General features: G+C 38.7%; 1 long non-coding RNA gene across 1 annotated transcript; it reads right to left on the bottom strand.

Moving 5' to 3' along the window:
- Positions 1-271: 271 nt before the first annotated feature.
- LOC141419651 (uncharacterized) lies at positions 272-23,828 on the bottom strand. Its single transcript, XR_012444272.1, has 4 exons — positions 23,684-23,828; positions 15,516-15,605; positions 1,842-1,983; positions 272-742 (listed from the first exon to the last, which is right to left on the bottom strand). It is a non-coding gene; the product is annotated as an uncharacterized lncRNA (long non-coding RNA).
- Between the last annotated feature and the right edge of the window lie 372 nt (positions 23,829-24,200).

Here is a 24,200-nt window from a genome sequence, read left to right as displayed (position 1 = left end):
TACATGTCAAGTGTACGCTTTCTGAGAGGCCCTTGAAAGGTGAAAACAAGAAAAAACATGGGGGGAAGAGCACAGAGACAGGGGGCAAGCAGCACCACTACCTGTTTTTTTCCTCTACAGGAAGTCCCTTGCCAGAAGTTGTGCCACAGAGCATGCAGGCAGTTTGCAAGGAAGGATGCATCCATAACATGCTCTGAAGGACTTCAGGGAAGGCGGGATCTGCTTGTTTCTCTACAGTTTTACACCCCTGCCCAGCCCTCCCACCCAGGGCTTTTGGTTATTTAGGTTATTCCTTCCAGCTGCGTAAATTATTTGGTTTTACAGTTTTTGCTTTTCCCAAGACTTTGTCTTCCCTTTTCTTCTCTTTGTGGGCTTGAATTTAGAGGAGACATAGAGTAAAGGGTAATGAATCCCAAACCTATTTATTTTATTCATTCATGTCTTGATTTGTTTTCATGTCAGCAAAAGTTTAGAAAGAAAGGTTATTATGATGACAAAAATACAGATTTAGAAGACTGTTAGTGGGTGTTAAAACCACTCACCATGGTGGCAGTAGCTAGACAATTGCATATTGGCTGTATAAATAAATTTTTAAAAATTGGGTAGTGTCCATTTTGAAGTATCTCTTGGATTGTTGTTTTAAGGTATGTGATTTAAGAATGAGGAATGGAAGGATAGTAAGAGAAGTCATCTCCATTTAAGATCTTGTGATCCAGCTCTGTTTCCTTCGCCAATTCTTTGTCTAAAAATTAAAAAACGAAACAAAAAAACCTCAGTTGGGAAATTATATAACTATATGCAAAAGGTTCTCCTCCTATCTGCGGTAACCTTATGCAAGATGCATCACCTGGAAGTCTTGCAGCGTGGTTGTAGTTGAAATTAATGGTGCAAGAGGGTTTTCTGTTTGCTTGCTTTTTTCTTCGTAATGGAAGTGTAACCTGCTTGCAAAGCCTGTGAGCATGCATCCTAAATTGTGGACTTCATCTGCCTCAGAAGGGAAAAATTCAACACAAGACTACTTGGATCTGAAAGCACGGTTCTTAGGAATCTGAGCATCCTTGATATGATTTTAGGGCCCTTTCAGACATTAATGCTGGCTCAGTGCTGATAAATAATGTCGACTGGTATTGAGAGCAGATTAATAACAGAAGACAGCTAAAAGGGCTTCCCTTTTAGCCTCGTTTCCCAAAAGGGATCACTCAGCTATGTTAGAAGAGCACTGCCTTTCCTTCTCTAAGTGGTCTTTTTAGGAGCCTGACAGATTACTGTTCAAGGGAAGGAAGTTCAATCTCAGGAACTTTTTAAGAGCAGCTGAGAAAAGGCCCTCCACCCAGGCCTTTGCTTACTTGGATTTGGTTTGTCATCCTTTGCATGGCACCTTCAGACATTGCAGTAACAAAAAATAAATACAGTATGAGAAATCGAATGGCTTTTGTGAAAGGGCAAAAGGAGCTGGATCTGGCTGACACTAGAGCTGGCCAGAAGCTGTGAAATGTCTTGTGTGAATGTTTCTGGCTGCAAATCTACCTGACTGTTGCACTGAAACCACTACTATTTATCACATGCTTGCGAGAACCCCAGGAACTTCCCGTTTTACGTGAACCGTGAGAACGATTGAACAGAACAATACAGGTTCCATTGTCTTTCTGCTATTTCCAACCTAGAGAAAGGAGAATTTAAGCTTTCTATTTTAAGGTACTTATGAACACTTTACATGTGCAAATCTCTCCAGTACTGTGCAGATTCAAGACAGTGGAGAGGAGCCTGTGTGGATCTGGTTTAGGTATTCCATGTATGCCTTGGGGAAAATAACTCCATGGGCTAAAAACAACATGACTTACCAGAGGGACTTCCAAGGAGGCACCATCCAAGATAGGGGAATATATTGACCAATGGCAAGATGATTCTCCAAGATGGAAAGAAAAGGTTGGCATGAGTGGTTTGTTTATGAAGCCAGAGGGCTCTCAGCCTTTTCTGTTGCATCTAAAAACGACCAAAGAATAATTAGAGAGCACAGAGGAGAACATGGACTTGTGTAAAGTTTACATTAGACCTCAAAGTTATCTCAGTGTATCCCCCAAGTAATGATGACAGTTCTTTTCTTATAAGCTGCAATAGACACAGATTTAGTGCTGCTAAGAACAAGCCATCTGGTCACCCAGTGGCCACTGGTGTCAAAGTTCTGATCACGAGGTGAACAGTTTACTGAAGATAGAAGAACACTGTGGTTATGACCACAGGTCCCAAAATAGGCACTGTCTGGGGCCTGCAGGGCCCCTCCTTGCGCTTTGCAGTGTTTTCATGTATGTACTCTGAGTTGCATGCAATGGCTGAAGGCTTTCTCTTCCCCCCAAGAAAACAGAAGGATGTCTCAGCCAGACACCAGTGTCACTTCCCTTCCCCTCTCTGCTCAGGCAGCTGGGAACTTCTGCATTCTCTCAATCTGTTAGGAGAATGGGTGCCGCACATCGTTCCCTGGTTAGAATGTAAAAGCAGCCACCTCCCTTCTTAACTTGCCTGGGCAAACTTTTTACTCAACATATCTGAGCATGAAAGTAGTGGCTTTTTGCATGGTGCATGATATATGTAATCATGGTAGCCTTTTTATAGGTAAAAGAGTGGGTACACTTCAGAGAGGTGCAGAACTGACATTCACCTTTCCATCCTGTCAATTGGACTTTAACATGTTGTCTTTCCTCTATGTCATGTTATTAAGTAAGGATTAGCAAGCTCAGGTGAGATACTACTTTTCTAATGGATTTTTTCATTATAAAAACAACACTAAATAGCTTGTAGGGAATTTGAATATAGAAAAGCACAGTGGTGGGGGTGGACAAATCCACGAAACCCTTATAAAGTTCATCTTCAGCTAGCCACAAATTGCTGTTAATATTTTGATGTATTTCTTTTTGGCATTTTTTTCTGTCTTTATTCTTAAACACACATTCCTCATCTTAAACAAAGAATGACATGTGTATAAAATGGGTGTGGGGACCGTTTGGGCATGGGAATCTGTGGGAGGGTGAAAGTAAACAGTGAATAAGGTCAGAGTATTTCATATGCATGTATGAAGGCAGAGTAATGAAACCAGCTGAAATTGTTTCAAAAAGGGGATGGGAGGACAAGAAAAGATAATAGAGAGGGTAAATTTGATCAAAGTTCATTAAATACATGTATGGAAATATCACAATCCCCTTGTACAATATGTTAATAAAAATATATTAAAAAACAAACTGAAGTCATTCCGGATATTCAAGTCTGTATCCCATCTTTTTTCATGTTATGTGAAATTTTACTCATATTCCCCCATTCTCCTACAACATGGTTATTAATGGTTATGTTTATTACAAGAACATGCTATATATAATATATTATATATATATTAATTGCTAATGAGGGATATTTAAGAGGTATTCAATTTTTCTCTATGATAAACATTCCAGTGAACATCTGTCTATACATTTTCAACTATATCTCTGAATATTAACCAAACACATATCCTTGAATTAACTTTTTCGAAGTTAAAGGTTACTAGACTGATCTCCAAAATGGCTACACCAATTAACAGTCGCATAAGGCTTTCTCTCTTTTTGTTATCAAACAGGAGCTGAGGACTGTTCGTGACCATGTAGTGGCTTAAGTGAGAGTGGATCGGCTGCATATCTGGTATTTAAAGATTCAAGAGGAAAACTGGTCAGATGTGGAGCTGTGGGTACTTCCCAGGGTTTTTCTGAAAAATAAAAATGACCATTTTGGCAGAGCCACTGACCTTTAACAATGATGTCAGTACAGAATGTGTAGAATTTAGGCTCGAAAAAGACACACTTCATCCAAAATTTCCCTATGTTTCCCAAACCCACACTTCTCTCTCCAAGTCAGGGTTTGTGACACAGCGGCCTAATAGGGGTTGACGTTTTCTTAAGGGGAAGGTACATATATGCATGTGCTTTGTTCTTGCAAAAAGGAAAGCATGCAAGCAGAACTGGGAGGTCATTTGGTGCACGCTGTGCAGTAGGCAAGGAGAAGTTAACCAATAACCAACACTTGATTCTCTTTGCTTCTGGTCAGGGATGACTTTGTCATTGTCTCTTTTTCCACTGGGGGTAATAATATCCGGCTTCCCAAGGGATATTTGGGCCCAATTCCTGTTTATTAAAGGCTTGGAAGCAAGAACCTTCACCTCTGAGGGCATGCGCAAACAACTGATAAGGACGTGCAGTGCAGTCGTGGGCTTGGGCCCACACATCTCTCCTAGATGGCTATCTAATGAGGCCTTGGGTTGCTCATGAAATGAGGCTGGGGTTAATAGTTTTCGTCCTTGCAAAGCTCCTGGGATGGTTGTGCAAGTCTCATGATCTGATCACAAGAGTGAAAAGGATGGCTGTGTTTCTGATAACAAAGAATTACACAAGGCCAGAAACAAACACCAATATTTTAAAACACTTGGTGGAAATTTAAACTGCAAAGCATTTTATCATCACAGGCCATCGCCTAGAGGGGCCAGCTGAAGCTACACCAAACACATCCTTTTACAAGCACTGGGCTTTCAATGGGTCTTTTGAAACCGGCTGAACTGTAGCTTGCTTTTCAGAGTGTGTAGGCTGGTCAGTTTACAGCAGTACAAATTGGCAGCATGGCAAGAAAGAAAGTGAAATTCAATCCAACACTGGGATTGAAAGCTCTAAGAGTCAAATGTCACCGACACTGGGGTGCGGCTTCTCTTCTAATTATGTTCTGTCAAATGAGGGTTGAAAATGTCAGCTCAGACTTCAGGCTTGACTATTCCAGCAACCAATAGTGGGCTCAGGCCCAGTTTAAATGATAAAGAATGAATTTGAAAAACCCTTCAGTTGATTTTAAGACTTCCTGGGACTGCAACATTTAAACCACAATGTTCTTCTGGGGTAAAGTTAAGAGCCAATCATCACTGAGGTTTTCTAGCATGCTTTGCCTATATTTGGCTGTAATCTTGCTTCATTCAACTAAACGTATAATATATGCACTTGGAAAGCAAGGCTTTGGGAAGGTTTTTTTTTAATCTCTCCTTGTTATAAAAGTCTTATCTTTATGCATATGGGGCTGTCTGTGAACTTACAGTGTGTCTTTGAAGCAAAGAAAGGAACCAGTACAGAAAATTAATTTTTTAAGCTTCAATTGTAGTTTCTGGCTTTATACTATTTACATGAAAATATGTAGAAAACAGAAACTAGTTTTAGTCTATGTAAAAATAACCAGAAGTGGTTTTATGAAATTATGGGGATATTGAAGAAGATAGAATGCCATATGTATTACTGTTTTTTTTTATCTATGATGTTTGGCAATCCATTTCTCAGAGAATCCAGGAAATAACTGCATCCTTTAAAATTTCTTTCTGAGCATTGCCTGAAGAGTATGATCAAGTGATGTAGAGAAGTAAGACACAAATATGATAAACCTCATTCTATTTTTAAGTGATTACTTACCGAACACTTGATATGTACCATCTATTTCATTCTCACCACAATCTCAGGAAGGAGACCTTAAAATCTACATTTTTCAATGAAGAAACTGCGGCAGAGAGATTTATGTATCTTGCCCAAAGGACCCTAGTAGTGGAGTTAAGAATCTACACTGAGCAGTGGGATGCCAAAGCCCCTCACTCTTAAGCACTTCACTCTCTTCCACTGAGATGTTTCCTCAGGTTTACCGCTTTAAAGTGGTACAGAACACCCCCAGGAACCCTAGTGTCCAAGGTATCCACCTCCACCGACTCTCAGGGCCCCAGGGAAAGAAAATTGAGATCTGTTCAGTTGGTCTGAGGCCTGAGTCTGGGAGACTTCCTAGTTGGCTCCTAGGAGATCTCATCCACACCGGTCTGGTCAGAGAGGAGTCCAGGACCCTCCATTTGGGCCAGGTGGGCTCCAGCTACTCCTCACCTTAGAAAATCTACTTCTAGAAGCCATCTCAGTGGGATTGAAAACAACGAGGCTGGTGCTGAGACCCAGCAACATGGCCTTCTGTGTTCTCAAAATTGGGAGACCCTGAGAAAGCTGGAAGGCAAGGCAGCCCAGCCTCCCCAAGAACTACAGATGGGCCCTACTCTACCCCATAGTGCAAGGGGGCTTCCCTGGGGGCAATCAGCCCTCCAGGGAATGTTTGGCAATGTTTTTGAAAACATTTTTCTTTGTCAAAGCTGGGATGAGGCTGTGTGTAGACTAAGTATAGGCCAGGGATGTTGTTAAACATCCTCTAATGCATAGCACAGCTCCCACCCAAAAGAATCTGTGGCCCTGAATGTCTGTGGCGCCACCTCTCTCCGTGAGAAACTCTGCCTTCTAGTCTTGGTTCCCGCAGCTCTGAGGAAGTTCTGTCTGGGGCTTCTTCAAAGAGTCATTGTGCAACCAGGAAGCCAGCAGCCATACAACTAGGTGAGAGGCAGGAAAGAGACAAGGCGGACCACACACATGGGTTTTAATTGACTGCATCTTTCGTCCTCACAGAGAGAGGTCAGTGTTGGCTTGTGCTTACAGGCATCAGGACCAAGGTGGGGCTGGCCCTGGGTAATAGACAAAAAAAAAAATGACCCCTTAAGATATCAGGTCCTAATCCCTGAGATCTGTCAATGTTACTTTCTGTGCAAAAAGATGGTCTTTGCAGATGTGATGAAGTTAAAGATCTTGAGATGTGGAAAATATTCTGCAATATCAGGAGTCAGACCTAAATGTTATTACACTTACCCTTATAAGAGGGAGGCAAAGGGGGACATAGTACGTGCACAGCAGAAAAGACAATGTGACAACAATAGAAATTGGAGTGATGGGGCTGCAAGCTAAGGAATGCGGACACCAGAAGCTGGAAAAGGTAAGGAACAGGTACCCCCTTAGAGCTTTCTGGGGGTGCATGGCCGTGCTCATACTGTGAGCAGTGATACTGATTTCAAGATTCTGGACTCCAGAACTGTGAGAGATTGTATGTCTGCTGTTTTAAAGCCATCGAGTTTGTGGCAGTTTATTACAGGAACCCTAGGAAGCTAATCTACCCTGACATTTCTGTAGCCCTCATACTGGTCAATTGAGGCTGAGGGATGAACCCTTCTACACAAAGCCAGAGGGAGCAATGGAAATTTCCTTGGTGCCTCCTTGATACATTTACCTTCCCACCGTCCCTTTGAAGCACTCTCCCAGTGAACATGTGGCACCTGTCTCTCCTCTGCTTCTATCAGTCAACAATGTCCACTGAATGTTGAGAGATTATGTGCTATTCCCAGTGTTTGGTTCAAGGCTGGGTCCCCATCACTTTCTAGTTTGAATTCTTGTCACTGATGTACATGCAGTTCATCCTGTACTAGACTGTGTGCTTCTGATGTGCTCTTAACAGTAAGTTTCTTAAGGCCCCTAGTCCAGTATTAAGCACAAAGTAAGTGCTCAGTCAGTAGTGAATGTGCACCTTCTCTGTCCTGACTGTGAAACATTACTTAGGCCTCTTTATTGTCTAGTAGTCAAGAAGCTCAAAGCCAGATCTGGTGCTTATTAACAGTAATCCCCATGCATTCTGCCAGCACAGCAACAGCTGGACACAGACACTGTATTAGGCAGCTTTTCTTTACTGTAACAAATAACTGTGATAAGCAACTTATGAGGAGGAAAGGTTAATTTTGGCTCACACTTTAAGGTTTAGTTCATGATGGACTGACCCTCTTGCTTTTGGGCCTGCACAAAGTAGCAGGGAGTGCATAGTAGAGCAAAAAACCATTCACCTGTGGAAGAGGAGGGGCTGGAGTGCCATTATCTCTTTCCAGGGCATGTCCCCAGTGACCTAAAGACTTCCCACTATGCCCCATGTCTTAAAAGTTCCACCACCTCCCAATAGCACCAAGTTGTAAACCAAGCCTTTAACACATGATCTTTGAGGAAACTCTGGATCCAAACTATTGCAGATACCATCTGTGCTCTTGGTCCATTGAGGTGTAACTTACATACTGTATAATGTGCACATCCTTTTTCTTGGAAGTTCTGGGGGTTAAATTCAGGATCTTGCCCTTGCTAGGCAGGTACTTTACCACTTAAGCCATGCCTACAGCCAAATACACACATCTTAAGTGTACAGCTTGCTGAATTCTTATGTACATATACCTCCTTCATAACCACTGACTGGATCAAAACCTGTGTCTTTCCATCACACCACAATAGTCCTTTGTTCCCCTTTCCTAGTCACTGACTCCTACATTCCACATGTCACAGTGAATCATTTATTCTGACTTTTATTCCCTTAAAATTAAGCTTGCTTGTTTGTGAACTTCCTATAAATGGAGTCATCCAGAATGCAGTCTTACATCTGGCTTCTTTCTCCTGACATAATGTTTTTGAGATTTATCCACTGTGGTCGTATGTATCAGCAGTTTATTCTTTTTTTAAGCTGCTATTTATTACTCCATTGTAAGGATATTCCATCATTTGTTTATTCATTCTCCTGTTGGTGGACATTTGAGTCATTTTCATTTGGAATCTATTGTGAAAGAAGCTGCCATGAATGCTCGTAATTTAAGGACCTGTGCTTTCATTTCTCTTGGTTATGTACCTGGGAGTAAAACTGATGGATCATAGGGAAGTGTTCACTTAACTTCATAGAAATTTACATTGCTATTTTTGATTTGGATCTGAGAAAAAAGATTTTTAGAGGGAAATGAAGCAATGACAATCTTTCTGACTTAATTTCCTAATTCCACCCATTAAGTCAATTTCTTAAAGAAACAGAACACCTCTTTCTGGTGTCACATATACAGTTAATTGAATCAGCAGTAGAGTGTTGATGGGTTACAAGTCATGAAGAATTGAACAGACACACATCCACAGAAACACCTTCTCAATATCATTTTCTATACATTCACACCTGTAAAACTGGTCTTTCCTGGAATTGGACTTGGCCATAGTGCTCACATAGAATCTCTCTGAAAGCAAATATTTGAAGAGGAAAATATGCTCTGTAACAAAAGTCCTGATTGAAATGACAACTGCAGACAGCGAGAAGAATGTGGAATACGTAGGAGGGCAATCAGATCCTTCTGTGGTATCCATTCGGAGTATTTGAAGACGTCTCTTTTTCCTGCCAAATCCACAGCTCTCCAGCAGACAGGGCACAAAGACAACTGCCCTGCTCTCTCAGCTGCCAGTTCCCTTCAAAAGTGACTTCCTGAGTGCCAGCTGCTCCCCACTGGAGTGCCACTGAATCCTAGAAATCCTAAGCAGCTTTGTGAAAGTGACTAGAGAAGGGTAAACTATTTTAAGAGCTGTAGTTGCAACTACCCTAAAGGCTGGTATGCTAATGGAAAGCCAGAAATGTCCACACTAGTCTTTCCACAAGGTATATTTTTATAACAGCTGTTAGTGATGCCAAGTTAAATTTCTTTCGCTCAACTAGGCATTTTGTATCATTTTTTTAGTGGGGTGCAATATTTCATTGTTTTTAGATTAACCAACATCTCATCCTTTCTGCTGTTTATAACTTTGATCTTTATCTGTTAGGTGCATTTTACCTCTCCCTGAATAATAGCTTGGTTCAAGTATACATTCTTGTTCCTTTTTTTTATTTTTCCTGTGCTGGGGATTGAACCCAGGGTCTTGCACTTGCTAGGCAAGTGCTTTACCACCTGAGCTATGTCGCCAGCCCTTTTCTTTTGTTTTTATTTTTGAGTTTTAGGTAAAGAACTAACTTTGCCCCCAGCTGGATTTGAACTTGAGTTCCTCCTGTTGAGTAGCTGGGATTATAGGCATATGCCACGATGCCTGATTTATTTCCTTAGTCCTTTCTTACAGCATTTGAGATGTTACTCCTGGGATCCAGTCTGCTCCATATATCACTCACTTTTTACTTGATTTCCCTAAAATCCTCATAATCTCCTTTGCCCCTTTCTTCTCATCTAGGGAAAAAGTTGGCCATGTCTGTGCAACACCAAATACTCTGATCCAGTCAGTAAGTAAGAAACGTCAATCGTTCAGATTTTGTACTTAGCACCATGAAATCAAAACAATCTTTGTTTTTCCTTTATGCTCCTGCTGTGTTGAATCTAAGGAAAAAGATATTTTAGAGGAACAATAGCCTCACTCACTACTTGCCCTTCTTGGCCTTTTTTCCTTATTGATGGTGGTGCTGGGGATTGAACCTTGTACCACTCTACCACTGGGTTATACCCCCAGCCGTTCCTTTGGCATTTTGAGAGATCGTTGAATGAACTTGTTCTGGAATTGTTTTTGAAACAGAAATAAGTTTTCACTGCGGGGTGGGTAAAAAAATGCAATAGAAATTGATCCTACATTTCTTTTCTTTTCTTTTGATGGTACTGGGATTTAAACTCAAGGCCTCACACTTGCTAGGCAGGCTCTCTACCACTTGAGCCACTTTGCCAGCTGATTCTACATTCTTTATATTGCTTTACTGCAGCTTGACTTCCATGTGTTACATAGGTGGGTGACTTATTGGATCTGTCATGATTTGGCATTTATTTTTTTCTTATTCTAAAGAGTACGCAAGGGTGCTTAAGAAGAAATGGACAGGAACTCTGGCAGAGAGCTTCTTATAGAGTAAATCCCACACCATAGATTTCAGAAGCCTCCATAGTACTGAAGGATGGGATTTCTTCCTCTATATATTTTTTATGGAAACTTCCTTTTTAGTTCCACTAGCCCAAATAAATTTTAATTTGAGAAATGGTGAACATATTACTGCAAATGTCTTTTGGGGCACATGGATTTGATTGCAAATTTTTTGTTGTTAATGTGCTATTTAATGATGTTTAATTCATCCTTTTATGTGTCCAGTTCTATGAGTTTTGAGAAACAAAGCCATGTAAGTGCCTTGATCTTCTTTGCTTTTTTGTTGTTGTTGTTGTTGCTGCTGGTGCTGGGGATTGAACACAGGGCCTCACACATGCTAAGCATGTGCCTTACCACTCAGCTGCACTCCAGCCCCTTCTTCACAATTTTTGAGATTGTGGAATAAACTTGTTCTGAGACAGTTAAGATATTGAAGATTTTTATTACCTCATAAAGATCTACTTGGCTTCTTTGAAGTCAATTCCCTCCCACCAACTACAACTCTCAATTCCTGATCTGTTTTCTGTGCTTTTAGATTTGCTTTTGTTCCCCAAATATTATTATAGAAAAGGAATCATATAGTATGTGACCTTTTGTACTTCACTGTCTTTATTCTGCATAATGTTTATGAGATTCATTCATGTTGTTCCATGTATCAGTAGTTTGTTTCTTGTTATGGCTGAACAATAGTTCATTGTATAGATGGACCAAAGTTTGTTTATTCATTCTCCTATTGATAGAATATTTGTTTCTAGTTTGGGGCATTTATGGACAGTTTTGCTGTTTCTCTTAGAGTTATTTGTGTGGACATGTGTTTCCATTCTACTGAATAAAGTACATAGAAGTGTGAATGACAAGTTGTGTTCTAAGTTATGAAAACTTGTAAGAAATTGTACAGTTTTCAGAAGTGTCAGCAGCATTTGCATTCCCAATAGTGAAGAATAAGATTCAATTGCTTTGCATCTTTAGCAGTATTGTCCGTTGTTTTGTTTTTTAATTGTAGATATGCTTATGGGTTTGTTTTGGCATCTCGTTGTGATTTTAATTCATAATTCCCTAGTAACTAATGATAGTGAACATGTATTCATATGCTTATTGCCATCTGCATTTCTTCTTTAGTGAAATGATCATATCTGCTGATCATTTTTTAATTGAGTCATTTCCTTTGTTTTAGTTATTGAAATAAGATATGGGAGGATAAGTAGGTTGGAGAAACTATGGGCTTTTGGTCCGATTCATAACCCTCTGGCTGTAGGTTAAAGACCTATATGTTGCAGACAGTGTGAATCTCTCCAAAATTCCTATGTTGAAATCCTAACCCCCAATGTGGTGGATTTAGAAGGTATGGCTTTCAGGAAGTGATTAGGTCATGAAAGCTTGTTCCTACTCTCCGCACTCTACCATATGAAGACATAGTAAGATAGACATTGGCAAACCAGAAAGTAGGCCCTTGCCAGATACCAAATTTGTTGGCACTTTGATCTTGGACTTCTCAGCCTCCAAAACTGTGAAAAATCAATGATTGTTTAAGCCACCCAGTAAGCCAGGCGTGTTGCTTCATGCCTATAATACCAGCACTCAGGAAGCTGAGGCAGGAAGATTATAAGTTTGAGGTCAGACTGGGCTACCTTTCAAGACCTTGTCCTAGAAACAAAACAAAGCAAACAACAACAACAACAAAAATAAGCCACATTGTATTATAATATGTTATACTAGCCAATACATATAATATAATATGTATTATAATATGTTATAATATGTTATCAAGAGAAGGTTATTCTCCTCAGAGAAGAATATTGGCCTTAACATTAGGTTCTTTACTTCTCCAACATAGAGTGATCTGGGAAGTTTGATCGATATGTAGATTTCCAAGTTTCACTCCCAGAAATGTGTATTCGGTAGGCATGAAACATTGCCAAAATTGTTGTGATATTTAATAAGCAACCAGATTATCCTGATATAAGTGGATCTGGGTAAGTCTTTGAAAAAACCTGAAAATCTAAGGCCACTGATAACGTGTTGTGTGTGCTATGGTCAGAATGCAAAGTCTATGTCCTAAATAAAATGGTGAGGTGTAAGTCAGAGCAAAGGGATATTGCCACACAACTAAAGAAAAAGACAACATATAGTAAAAATGCAGAGATTTTAGGACATTTTTAGTGAGCATTCAGCACATTCTCTCACGCGTCTCTTGCTCTGCTATTGTAGGCATGTTTTAATATCAGTAGTTTAATAAGTAGCTTTCAAATGTGATGTTTTATTTGAGTAGATAGTGGAGGTAGAAGGTGGTATACAAATAAATACATAAATTATGACACATTAAAGAATATTAGTTGAGGGGCTTGGTGGTAGAGTGCATGTCTAGGGAAACACAAAGTCTTGAGTTCAAACCCCAGTGCTGTTAAATGTCAGTCGATTCTTAACCTTGATCCTGAATAATACTTTTTCTGTACAGGATTAGACTGCCAGCTGGAGGGCTGTGATGGATTGTGATATATTTTTCTCTGGTCCACTGTTCTTACAGGAAGTCCTCTTGACCTCTTTTCACTAAGGATATGTGGAAGGCCATTGGTTTTACAATAATAATTTTCTGGACAAAGGAAGGACTTATCCTGCTTATTTTCAAACAAATCAGTGAAGGATGTTGGAGTATGAATCATTACTTTTTTTACAGAAAACAAGTAGCAACAAAATACCCATCCTCTATAAAATCCAGGCCTCCAGATGTTTGGGCTGTGGAACCCTGACAAACAATTGATCCAAAATTTTTCCTGAATTGGACAGACTATCCTGACATTGAGGGAATAAAAGCAGCATGATTTAAGTTTTATCCTCCAAAGGAAACTAATTGGGACTGACCAGATTTTGCATGCTAGTTAATCAAATGTTACTGTTCAAACGTGTTGGTACCTCTCAGTTGAAACAATAATAATTTAGAAAACCTGTTACTTTAATCCTGTGGTAGAATGTTTCTTTAATTATGATTAGCTACCCAATATTCTAGGGCAACCAGGACATCTCAGGCTCTGGGAAACGGAAGTAATCAATGGCTGTTAATGGAAGTGGGTGCAGTTGGAAAGAGGCTGGAATAGGAGGCAAAAGACCCGGATCTTCCTGCTGACTTGAGCTGAACTGTGCTTCCTCAAGCTTCCATGAGAATAGATACTTAGGGAAACAAATTTGTAAGAAGACTAAAACCAAAATGGTTAACCACTATCTAAATATAACTCACCCCCAAAGCAGACAAGCAAACAAACAACAAAATAATCCTAGCAATCTAGGTGTTTATGTGCCTCCCAGGTAAAGGGAACCTGAAACCAGAAGCCACAGGATTCAATGAGGCAGAGAATTATTTTCTTTTTTGAAGACGTTGTGTCATGCATAATTAATATTGGAAAATTAGAAAAGAAGAAAAAGGAGAAGACCAAATAATGGGTGAAAGCACTTAAAACTCTACTACCCAGTAAAAGCCACTGTCAACAGATTAGTATAAATAATTCCTTGAATCTATATATGTATAGGATAGCTGCATTGTTCAAATAGGGTCATATGGTACATGGTGTCCTGAAACACTGAAATCTGCCCCTTCGATGCTATATTGTGAAATGCTTTGCCTGCCAATTAATATGCTCCTTCATCACCCATTGTAATGGCCATGCTGTATTCCACTGTCGAATTGAGCATATTAACAACAGATACACAGTGCTTTACTTCCTATGTGCCTGGCACTGTTCTAAGCACAATAACAAATCCCTGTTAGGTAGGTAGTCTTACTGCTGCTTTACAGATAGGGAAACTGAATTCAGGAGAAGTTAACTTGTCACCTGGGATTCAACCCCAAGTGGTCTGCTGTCAGAGTCCAAAGTCTTAACATCTGACCATATTGCTTCTCACCTCATCCTCTTTGGTTGGATATTTAGGTTATTTCTAATATTTTATTATTTTACTAATACAGATTAATTTAAACCTGTACTTCCTCAAAAGAGTGGTAGTCACCGATAGAGGCAGAAGAGGAAGCAGTGATAACAGATGACTTTAAAGTGAGAGACTAATAGAGGGACATTCTTTTTTGTAAAACCAAATTAGAAGGTATTTATTCTCGTGGTAAAGGTTAGGGAAGTCCATAACAGCAGTTGCTCAGAGGAGGGGGAATTTTCAGGAGTGTGCAAAAGGCTTATTATTCACAGAGCTGAAGGATAGAGCAAGTCCACCAATTACATGGATCAATGTAGTAGAAAATAACAACTTCATAGTAGAAATAAATAGCCCTGATAGTCAAAATACAGAGTTAATTTTCTGCCATCTGAACTTTGATCTACTGTGAAGAGAGAAGTAGAAATCCTTGGTGATTGGAGTATCAAGTTCAAGTTCAGGAAGTGAGCATTCATTCACCCAAAGTATTGGGTGTGCTGAGAAGTGGAGCAAAGGATAACTCAAGAGCTGGGCCAGGGAAGGAGGGGAAAGGAAACAGAGCAGAGCTAGGTGGGCTCTTCTCTGCTCCAGGTTACAGGCATCACTGGCTTACCCTGCACACAGGGTTCCTGTGTGCTTATGTATGTATGCCATTTTTAGTTCATAAAATCTTACATGACTAATGTATTTTCACTGTAGAAAAAGTTTAAAGCGAAAACGCATTAAAAAGAAACCAAACCATCCATTACCTCCATTAAGCACCATTAAGAGTTTGCGTGTGTTTTCATACTATCTTTCTACATTTAAAACAAAGATGGGATGACATTATGCACACTATTCTGCAGTCTGCTTTTCTCCACTCAGTGATAAATACATGATTATATCATAATTCATACAATGGGATAATATGTTACCATTAAAAATAATGCACATATGAATAATAAAATAAAAAAAAATCATAGGATGTCTAAAAAAAGAATAAAAACTGATTTGACTAAGTAACAATGGACATTGGGCCTACATTGTCTTACTCACCCAGTAGCCATTTTTATTTCTGTTCATTGGATTCCTGATTTTGAGAAAGTTAATCTTTTCTTAGGAAGGTCTCATTGACTTTTAGCGCTTCTGCAATCAAATAAAATAAAAGTGAGAGGTCTTATTTTCAAAGTAAAAAAACCAGAACTTTCTTAAATTTCTTTCATTTTGGGTATTACTTGGAAAGGCCTAGAGGAAGTTAAGAAGAGCGGAGTGCTTATCATTCGCTGCTATCCTTCTCCTAATAGCCACATTAATCTGAAAGAACAAAAATTTAGAACACGTTCCTCATCTTCTCACCTTTTCTCCAACTCTCACATGCCATGGAATCCAGAAAGATCAGGTCTCAAAGCTACAGGCAAAACAGCTTTGCCTTTGGGTACGGCAAGCCCATCCTGGTTATGGAGTAAAGACAGCATTTCTTGGAAAGCAAATATTTCGATACTGAGATTACAAAGAGGTTTTCTAGTGTAACACAGGTCCAAGTGTTAAATCCAAGTCAGATGTTAAAGAAGACTAAGCTGGCTATAGAACAACACAATGAAATAAGAAGAGAGGAGAAAGCTATAGTAGAAAGCATGGACCTTCTATCATGTTATTTCCATAGGCTCTAACTGGCATAGTAAGATAATAATGCAATGAGTCACAGCATTTATTGGGTGTCTACCATGTGCCAGCCATCTTGTTGGTTGCTGGGTGTGCAATATTAAACAAAAGCACCATGGTAGTTGTCCTCCTGAAACTTCTAAATTAGCAGCAGGGAGAGGATGGGGACTACAAGTAAAAAATCGAATGGGTAGATCCATAAATCACAGAATGATGAGGCCTATATCCCGGCACTCAGGAAGCTGAAGCAGGAGGATTGAGAGTTTAAGGGCAGTCTGAGCTGCATAGCAAGTTCCAGGTTAGCCTGGGCTCCACAATGAGACCAGTGTCTCAAAAAACAAAACCCACAAATAAGCAAAATAAAAATATTGGGATTCTAAATAGACATATCTCTAAAAAAGCTATTCAAATGGTTATTAAATTGGCTAATGCCCACATGAAAAGATGGTCAACATAATTTGTCATTAAGGAAATGCAAATCAAAACCACAGTGAATTTTGCTTTGCACCTACAAAGGGGGCTATAATTAAAAAACAACAGACAATAACAAAGATTAGTGTGAATTTGGAGAAATTGGAACTCCCACACACTGTTGATGGGAGCATAAAATGGTAGAGCCATGTTGGAAAGCTGTTTGGCAGTAACACAGAGTCACCAAATGATCCGGCAATTCCTCTCCTAGGTGTATACTCAACAAAATGTGGTAGACAAAACAATGGAAGAGTGTTTAGTCACAAAAAGGAATGAAGCATTGATTGATACATGTCACAATAAGAACCTTGAAGCATGACGCCGAGTGAAGGAAGTCAGTCACAAAAGACCACAAATTGTATGGTTTTAGTTATTATAAATGTCCAGAAGAGGTGAATCTTTAGAGACACAAAGTAGATTAGTAGGGTCTGAGGGTACAGGGAAAAATGGAATGACTGATAATGGGTATGGAGTTTCCTTTTGGGGTAAAGAATTATTTTTAAATTGGTTGTGGTGACGGTTGTATATCTCTGTGAATGTACTAACAACCACTGTATACTTTCAAAAGGACGAATTGTATGGTTTGTAAATTCTATCTCAAAAAATCTATTGAAAAACCAAAGTGATGGAGTGAGGTGAAGGAACAGAAACCCCTGAGGTAAGAAAAGGCCTGTGTGCTCCAGAAATGAAAGAAGAGGTATGTGTCACCCAGTGTTCTAGAGGAGTCATGGGACAGTGGATCTCAAAGATTCAAGTCTGGCATTTGAAGTCAACAATTATAGGCACTTTGGGATTAGGTGACAGTGAGAAGTCCTTGAAGACTATAAAATCCAGCAGTTGCACAATACAACTTGTACTTTAAGTAGTTCTCTTTTCTTGAATTGTTTGGGCAGAAAATACACAGCTGTAAGAGCTATTAAAGCTGGGTAGAAATTGTTAACTTAAAATTTGGAGTGAAAATTATCATGGCATTATTCTCTTTTGGCCTGCTAGGAAAATGAGAATATCAAAATATTTATTCACTAGTAGACTGAAAGAAGTAGGGTTGGGGGTGTGGCTCAAGTGTTAGAGTGCCTATCCAGCAAGCACAAGGCCTTGAGTTCAACCTCCAGTACCACCAAAAAAAAAAAAAAGATGTGTATTACCAAAGTAAATAATATTGATATTGTAAGCTTTTAACTTGTTTAGCTTGAACATATTCTGTCACGAGTTGAAAAGTAATTTATTTTATGCATGTTCAATAGTACATTCATATCACATATAGGTTTAAGTTTAATTGCATTCAAGAGATGGAGCGAATAGAAGCATATCTAGCAGAGGTCATGGTGGGGTGAGCTAAGGTGTCCCTGTATGCTAAACGTGGGGGCAGTAGTTTATCAGTATAGCACATGGCTTACCAGGAATCCTTTTTGTCTCTTTGTTGAAACTATGAAAAAGTCATTGGAACTAATGAGTGCATTTCAGAGATTCTGAGGCTGATAACTGGCCTTCCCAGCCTCAAGGAGGACAAGAGAGTATACCAAGAGAACAAGCACTACAGCTATGTGGGAAGGCATCCTGGGACATCAACTCAGTGGAGAAAGAACAAGCTTGGAGATGCCCCACTACTGACAAATGGATCAAGAAAATGTGGTATTTATACACAATGGAATTTTACTCAGCCATGAAGAAGAATGAAATCTTATCATTCCCAAGTAAATGGATGGAACTGGAGAACATCATCCTGAGTGAAGTCAGCCAGGCCCAGAAGACCAAAAATCGTATGTTCTCCCTCATATGCAGACTTTAGATCTAGGGCAAATACAGCAATGTTATTGAGCTTGGGTCACATGCTAAGGGGAGAGCACAAACAGGAGAAATAGGATAGGTAGGAAACCCAAAACTTGGAAGTGTTTGATGTCTTCCCTGCAGAGGAGCTAATATAGTAACCTTAAAGCGACAGAGGTCAATATGGGAAGGTGACCAAGAAGTAAGTGAAGAGGTCAAGTTAAGATGTATCAATTCGGGTTGTAATGCACTTGTGCATGGAAGCAATGCTAGGAATCTCTCTGTATAGCTATCCTTATCTCAACTAGCAAAAACGCTTTGTCTTTCTTATTAATGCTTATGTCTTCTCTTCGCTAGGTAATTTCAAATATGTTGAAACTTGGTGAAGAAAATCCATGGGAAGGAGAGAGGATTGGATTCTTCCTAACTTTATTATCATTACTTTTGAATGCAATCCGTTGTTTGATTGTATTCTAACTTATTTAGTCTTGTGGTGATGCACATTCAGGATTCTCTCAACTTTTTACCATTACAGATATTGCTGCAACAAACTTTCTTGTACCTACATATCTTCATCTCTGCTGGGACAAAATTATGTGCCATGTAATCTTTGTTCAAAAGTGTTGAAAATTTTGTATGTCCACCAACACTGTTACTCTTACTGGGTGTTGTAAAGTTTTAACTTTTGGAGCAGTACATAGTTTAAAAATAGATCACATTTTATTTTGATATTTAATTCTTAAATTATAAATCGGAGCGAAGTATCTTTTCAGTTCACTTAAGTTTATATATCTTTTATGTAGTTACATTTATAAATAATTCCCTTGATAGCTTCTTTTTTTTGATAGCTTCTTGATTTTATGTCTCACTTGGCTTTTTTAAAATCAAGATAAAAAAATGTATTCACTCCCTAGAATTATCTTATTATCCAGCAATTTTTATCCTAGGAATATATCCATAAGAACTGAAAAACAGGAATTCAAACATATCTAGCACACCAAAGTTTATAGCAGCATTATCAACAATATTCAAAAGGTAAAAACAACTCAAATGTCCATCAACAGATGATCAGCTAAAGAAGATGTAATACACACACAGTGGAATGTTATTCAGCCATAAAAGCAGTGAAATTTGGATACATTCTACCACATACAGGAACTTTGAACTCTTATGCAGAGTAAAAGAAACCAGGCCCAGAAGGACAACTACTGTGTGATTGTACTTGTGTGAGATACCTGGAATAGGCAGACTTATAGAGACAGACAGTAAAGTAATGGTTACCAGGGTAGAGGACATACTTCTGTTTAGGATGATCAAAAACGTTCTGGAAACAAATAGTGGTGATTGTTGCCTAACATTGTGAACATAGTCAATGCCACTGAATTGCAGATTTAAAAAAGGCTAAACCAGTGAATTTTATGTTAGGTATATCTTACTAGCACAATAAAAAAAAGTAATTTAAAAAAAAACATTCACTGACATGTTTTCTGGGCCTTCATGTTTTTACATTCTATATTTGAATCTTTGATCTTTGTGGGATAAGGAGTGAGACTTCCCATTTCTGTTCTTAGGACTTCCATTTTCCATTTCTTCTTGAGTCAAGTAGGGTAACTTTCTTTTCTTTTGTGGAAAACATTCCTTTCATTGAGTTTTTAAAATTTATTTGCATGAGATTATAGTAAATAATAGGTTTAAACATTCCTTCTCTATTCTAAATTCTATATTCTCACTTTTAATCCTATACGTTCTCAATTTTCTTTCTTTTTAAATATCTTTATTAGCATACATTATAGTACAAGGGGATTTCACTGTAATAATTGCTTAAGATATCTACAGTGTACTCTGAACAAGCTTACCTTCTCTATTTTCTTGACTAGGCTAGCTAGTGCTTTGTTTTATTTTATTACTTCTCAAAGATCTAGCTCTTATGTTTCATAGTTCCATGATTTTCCTATTTTCTAATTTACTGGTTTCTGTTTTTACATTTACTAATTTCTACTCTGTTCTTTGGTTAATTTTGTTCTTTTTCTCAATTCTTGAGCTAAATGCAATTATTTAAGTAGTTTTATTTATTTATTTTTTGTGGTACTGGGGCTTGAACTCAGGTCCTACACCTTGAGCCACTCCACCAGCCCTTTCTTGTGAAGGGATTTTTGAGATAGGGTGTCACGAACTATTTGCCCAGGCTGGCTTCGAACCTTAATCCTCCTGAGTAGCTAGGATTACAGGCATGAGCCACCGGCACCCAGCTTAGTTTTAATTTTTAGTAAGTGCTTAAATCTGTAGCTTTTCCCTTTTTTGGAGGTAGGATAGCCATGTTCCATAAGTTTTGACAAACTTTACTTTTGTTTTCATAAATTTTCTAGATATTCTTTGGTCTATATTTTTATTTGAACACAAATATTCTTTAAAGGAGAGTTTTGGCTTTTAAAAAATTTTTAAATCTCAGTGTTGGACCCCACTCTCTTTTTGTAATTATTTTCTAGTCCTGTGGTTATAGAATGCCTGTTTTCTTCCCATATTTGGGAAGTTATTTAATTTTATTTTTGTCACAGTGGGTCAAAACATCCATTCTCTGTTATAAATTAATCCAATACTTACTTCATTCTTCTTTTACCTCATCTATCATGTGTTGAGAAAAGTGAGTTAAAGTGTGGCTTAGAATTGCTTCTATCAGGTATTTTAGTATTTCCTCCTGTTTTTGCTTTTCTTGTTTTGATGTGATGTTTTGCAGATTGGAGCTTTTATTTTAGTAAAGTCTCCTCTTTGTGTCATGTTTCTTTCTTTGAATTCAATCATACTTGAAATTATTGTCCAGAGTCCTACTTTTCTTTCCTTCTTTTTCTTCTCCCTTTCTATTGTAAATTACTTTCCATACATACTGTGGCAATTTATATACCTAGTAGTCACATAATTGGGGAAAAAGAATGTTACTGTAGGAAAGGTGTCAAATCTTCTTTGCATTTTTTAAAAAATTTTTCGAGACACGATCTCCCAGGGTGGACTTGAACTCAAGTTCCTTGCCTCAGCCTGATTTATCCAAATCTTACCCTTAAGGCTGACAGAGCCTGGAGATAAAAGTGTCTCTATGGTTTGTATTATGATAGAATTTATATGAGGAAATGTTATAACCAGGTAAGAGCAGTACAGTAAAATGGCTCACATTTTGGAATATTTTTTTCCATGGAGGATTTCAGGGACCATATCTCTTCATATGGGCTTCCTACACTTGCTACTATAGCGAGTGGTAACATGTCTATAATCCCAGCACCAAGGAGGTAGAGGCAGGAGGATGGCACATTTGAGACCAGACTGGGTTACATGTGAGTTCAAGGCCAGCCTAGGAAACACAGTGAGATCCTGTCTCAAAAAAAAAAAAAAAGCTGTGTTGAAAATGAGGAGTGGTCTACAGACATTTAAACAAAGACATAAAATTTACATTTATGGAAACTATGTATAAGTTCCTCAAGTTATCACCAAGTTGTTATGCAGTGCAAGTCGTGAAACTGAGGAAACAAAACACTGATGCAGTTCTGCCTTTTATTTCATGTCAACAAATCTTAGACGTTCTACCAGCAGTAGGGAGGCATCTAGCCTATCATGGAGTAACTACAGTTAAGCTCTTTAGGCACATGAGGATTTTGTTGTTGTTGTTGTGTGTGTATGTGTGTGTGTGTGTGTGTGTGTATGTGTTTGGTACTGGGCTTTGAACTCAGGACCTCATGCTTGTTAGGCAGGTGCTCTACCACTTGAGCCACCCCACCAGCCCTTTTTTGGTTTGGGTATTTTTGAGATAGGGTCTTATGAACTGTTTGCCTAGGCTGGCTTCGAACTTCAATCCTCCTCTGCCTCCTGAGTAGCTAGGATTTACAGGTGTGAGCCAGCTTAGGCACATGATTTTATTTATTTATTTATTTATTTAAATTCATATGTGCATACAAGGCTTGGGTCATTTCTCCCCCCCTGCCCCCACCCCCTCCCTTACCACCCACCCCGCCCCCTCTCTCTCCCCACCCCACCCCCTCGCTACCCGGCAGAAACTATTTTGCCCTTATCTCTAATTTTGTTGAAGAGAGAGTATAAGAAATAATAAGAAGGAACAAGGATTTTTGCTAGTTGAGATAAAGAAAGCTATACAGGGAGTTGACTCGCATTAATTTCCTGAGGCACAGGATTTTTTTAGATGGCAAAATATAAAGTCTCTTGGATCATTTCTAATTACATCACAATTTTAAATAAAAAAGAACTCAGGGTATTTCTGCTGCTGCCTGCTTCTGTAATCATCTTGTTTGTTTACGAAAACTCTTGTGAGTCTGAGTGTGCTTTCAAGAGCATCCACAGGACCACTGGGTGATAAATCCTTTTTGCTGTACCCATAATCATAGCCCAGGGAACACAGGAATTTTCAGTGCTCTGCTCACAATCTAAAACCTGGAAGAGGAATTAAATCCTGTATGCTGGCCCTTCTGTCTTTGTCTTCTGCTCTGAATTTTGAGTAAGAAATATGCTCTACTTTTTCTCCCAATAATTTTTCCCCTGGTTGACTGCCATTATTATTGGACAGAAGCCAGAAAATTCTGGCAGGCTGAATCTCACTCACTGCGTGACTTTCAAGCTGAGAATGATTCTTAGATTTTTTTAAGGGCTAAAGAGAAAAAAAAGACAAAACAGAAGAATATGAATATTTCATAACACTTGAAAATTATTTGAAATTCAAATGTCTGTGTCCACAAATAAAGTTTTATTGCAACACAGCCAGGCACAATCATCCTGAAGGGACAACATCAACACTCCTTTTCTCCCCTTCTCACCGCTACTGGCAGCCACCTAATCTGCTTGCTATCTCTATGGACTTATGCATTCTGGAAATTTCATGTAAATACAATTGAATATTTGACCTTTTGTGACTGGTTTCTTTCACTTAGTATAACGTTTTTAAAATTCTTAAAGTTTATCCATGTTGTAACATGTACTCTGTTCCTTTTTATGGCTGAATAATCTTCCAGGTAAGCATATATATCAGATTTGTTTGTCCATTCATCTTTTGATGGACATTTGGGTTATTTTCACCTTTTAGCTACCATGAACCATGCCATTGTGAAAACTGGTACGCAAGTATCTCTTTGTGTCCCTGTTATCAATTCTTTAGGGTATATATCTAAGCATGAAATTGCTGGATCATATAGAAATTCTGTTTAGCTTTTTGAAAAGCTGAGTTTCATTTTAGTGATTTCCCTTTTCTCACATTCTAGCTCACTATTTCATACACATAGACAGATGAAATAACCAAGTAATAGAAGTTTCTCAGTAGTGTCTCTACCTACCTTCCCATTGAATATCATACACTCTGCCAGGTAGTCCAATGAATCCATTTCATTTTATATACTTTTTTCTCCCAAGTCCACTTCTTACTGTAGCAGTTTCTAAAGGTCCAGAAATCTATCCCAAACCAGCAAGCAGGAAAGTGAATGAGGGAAACCACAGGTCTGGTTTCAAATCACCTGTGAATAATCACGAATTGGGGCTGGCTTCATGGAAATGCAACCCTGGCAGTTACACAGATTGCCACAGTCAGCATCCTGTACCCAGAGGGGCCCTTTGCCCAAAGGGCATTGTGCTTGATTTAGTGCTCTACTGTCACTGTCTTAAAATAATTTTTTTCTTTTTTCTTTTTTTTTTGAACAAGGGCCCTACCTTTTCATTTTGTACCGGAACCCACAAATTATGTAGAGTGCTCTATCAAGAACGGATAGTGTCATTCTCTGCCCATTCTAGACCTTAAAAAACAAATTCTAAATTCTAAAGCAAATTCTAAATTAGGAATTTAAGAAAACATATGTC

Source organism: Castor canadensis, chromosome X, assembly GCF_047511655.1.
Source record: "Castor canadensis chromosome X, mCasCan1.hap1v2, whole genome shotgun sequence".
In the NCBI taxonomy this organism is placed as follows: Eukaryota; Metazoa; Chordata; class Mammalia; order Rodentia; family Castoridae; genus Castor; species Castor canadensis.
Note: the sequence above shows the minus strand (reverse complement) of the source record. Positions and strands in the feature narration are given on the sequence as shown.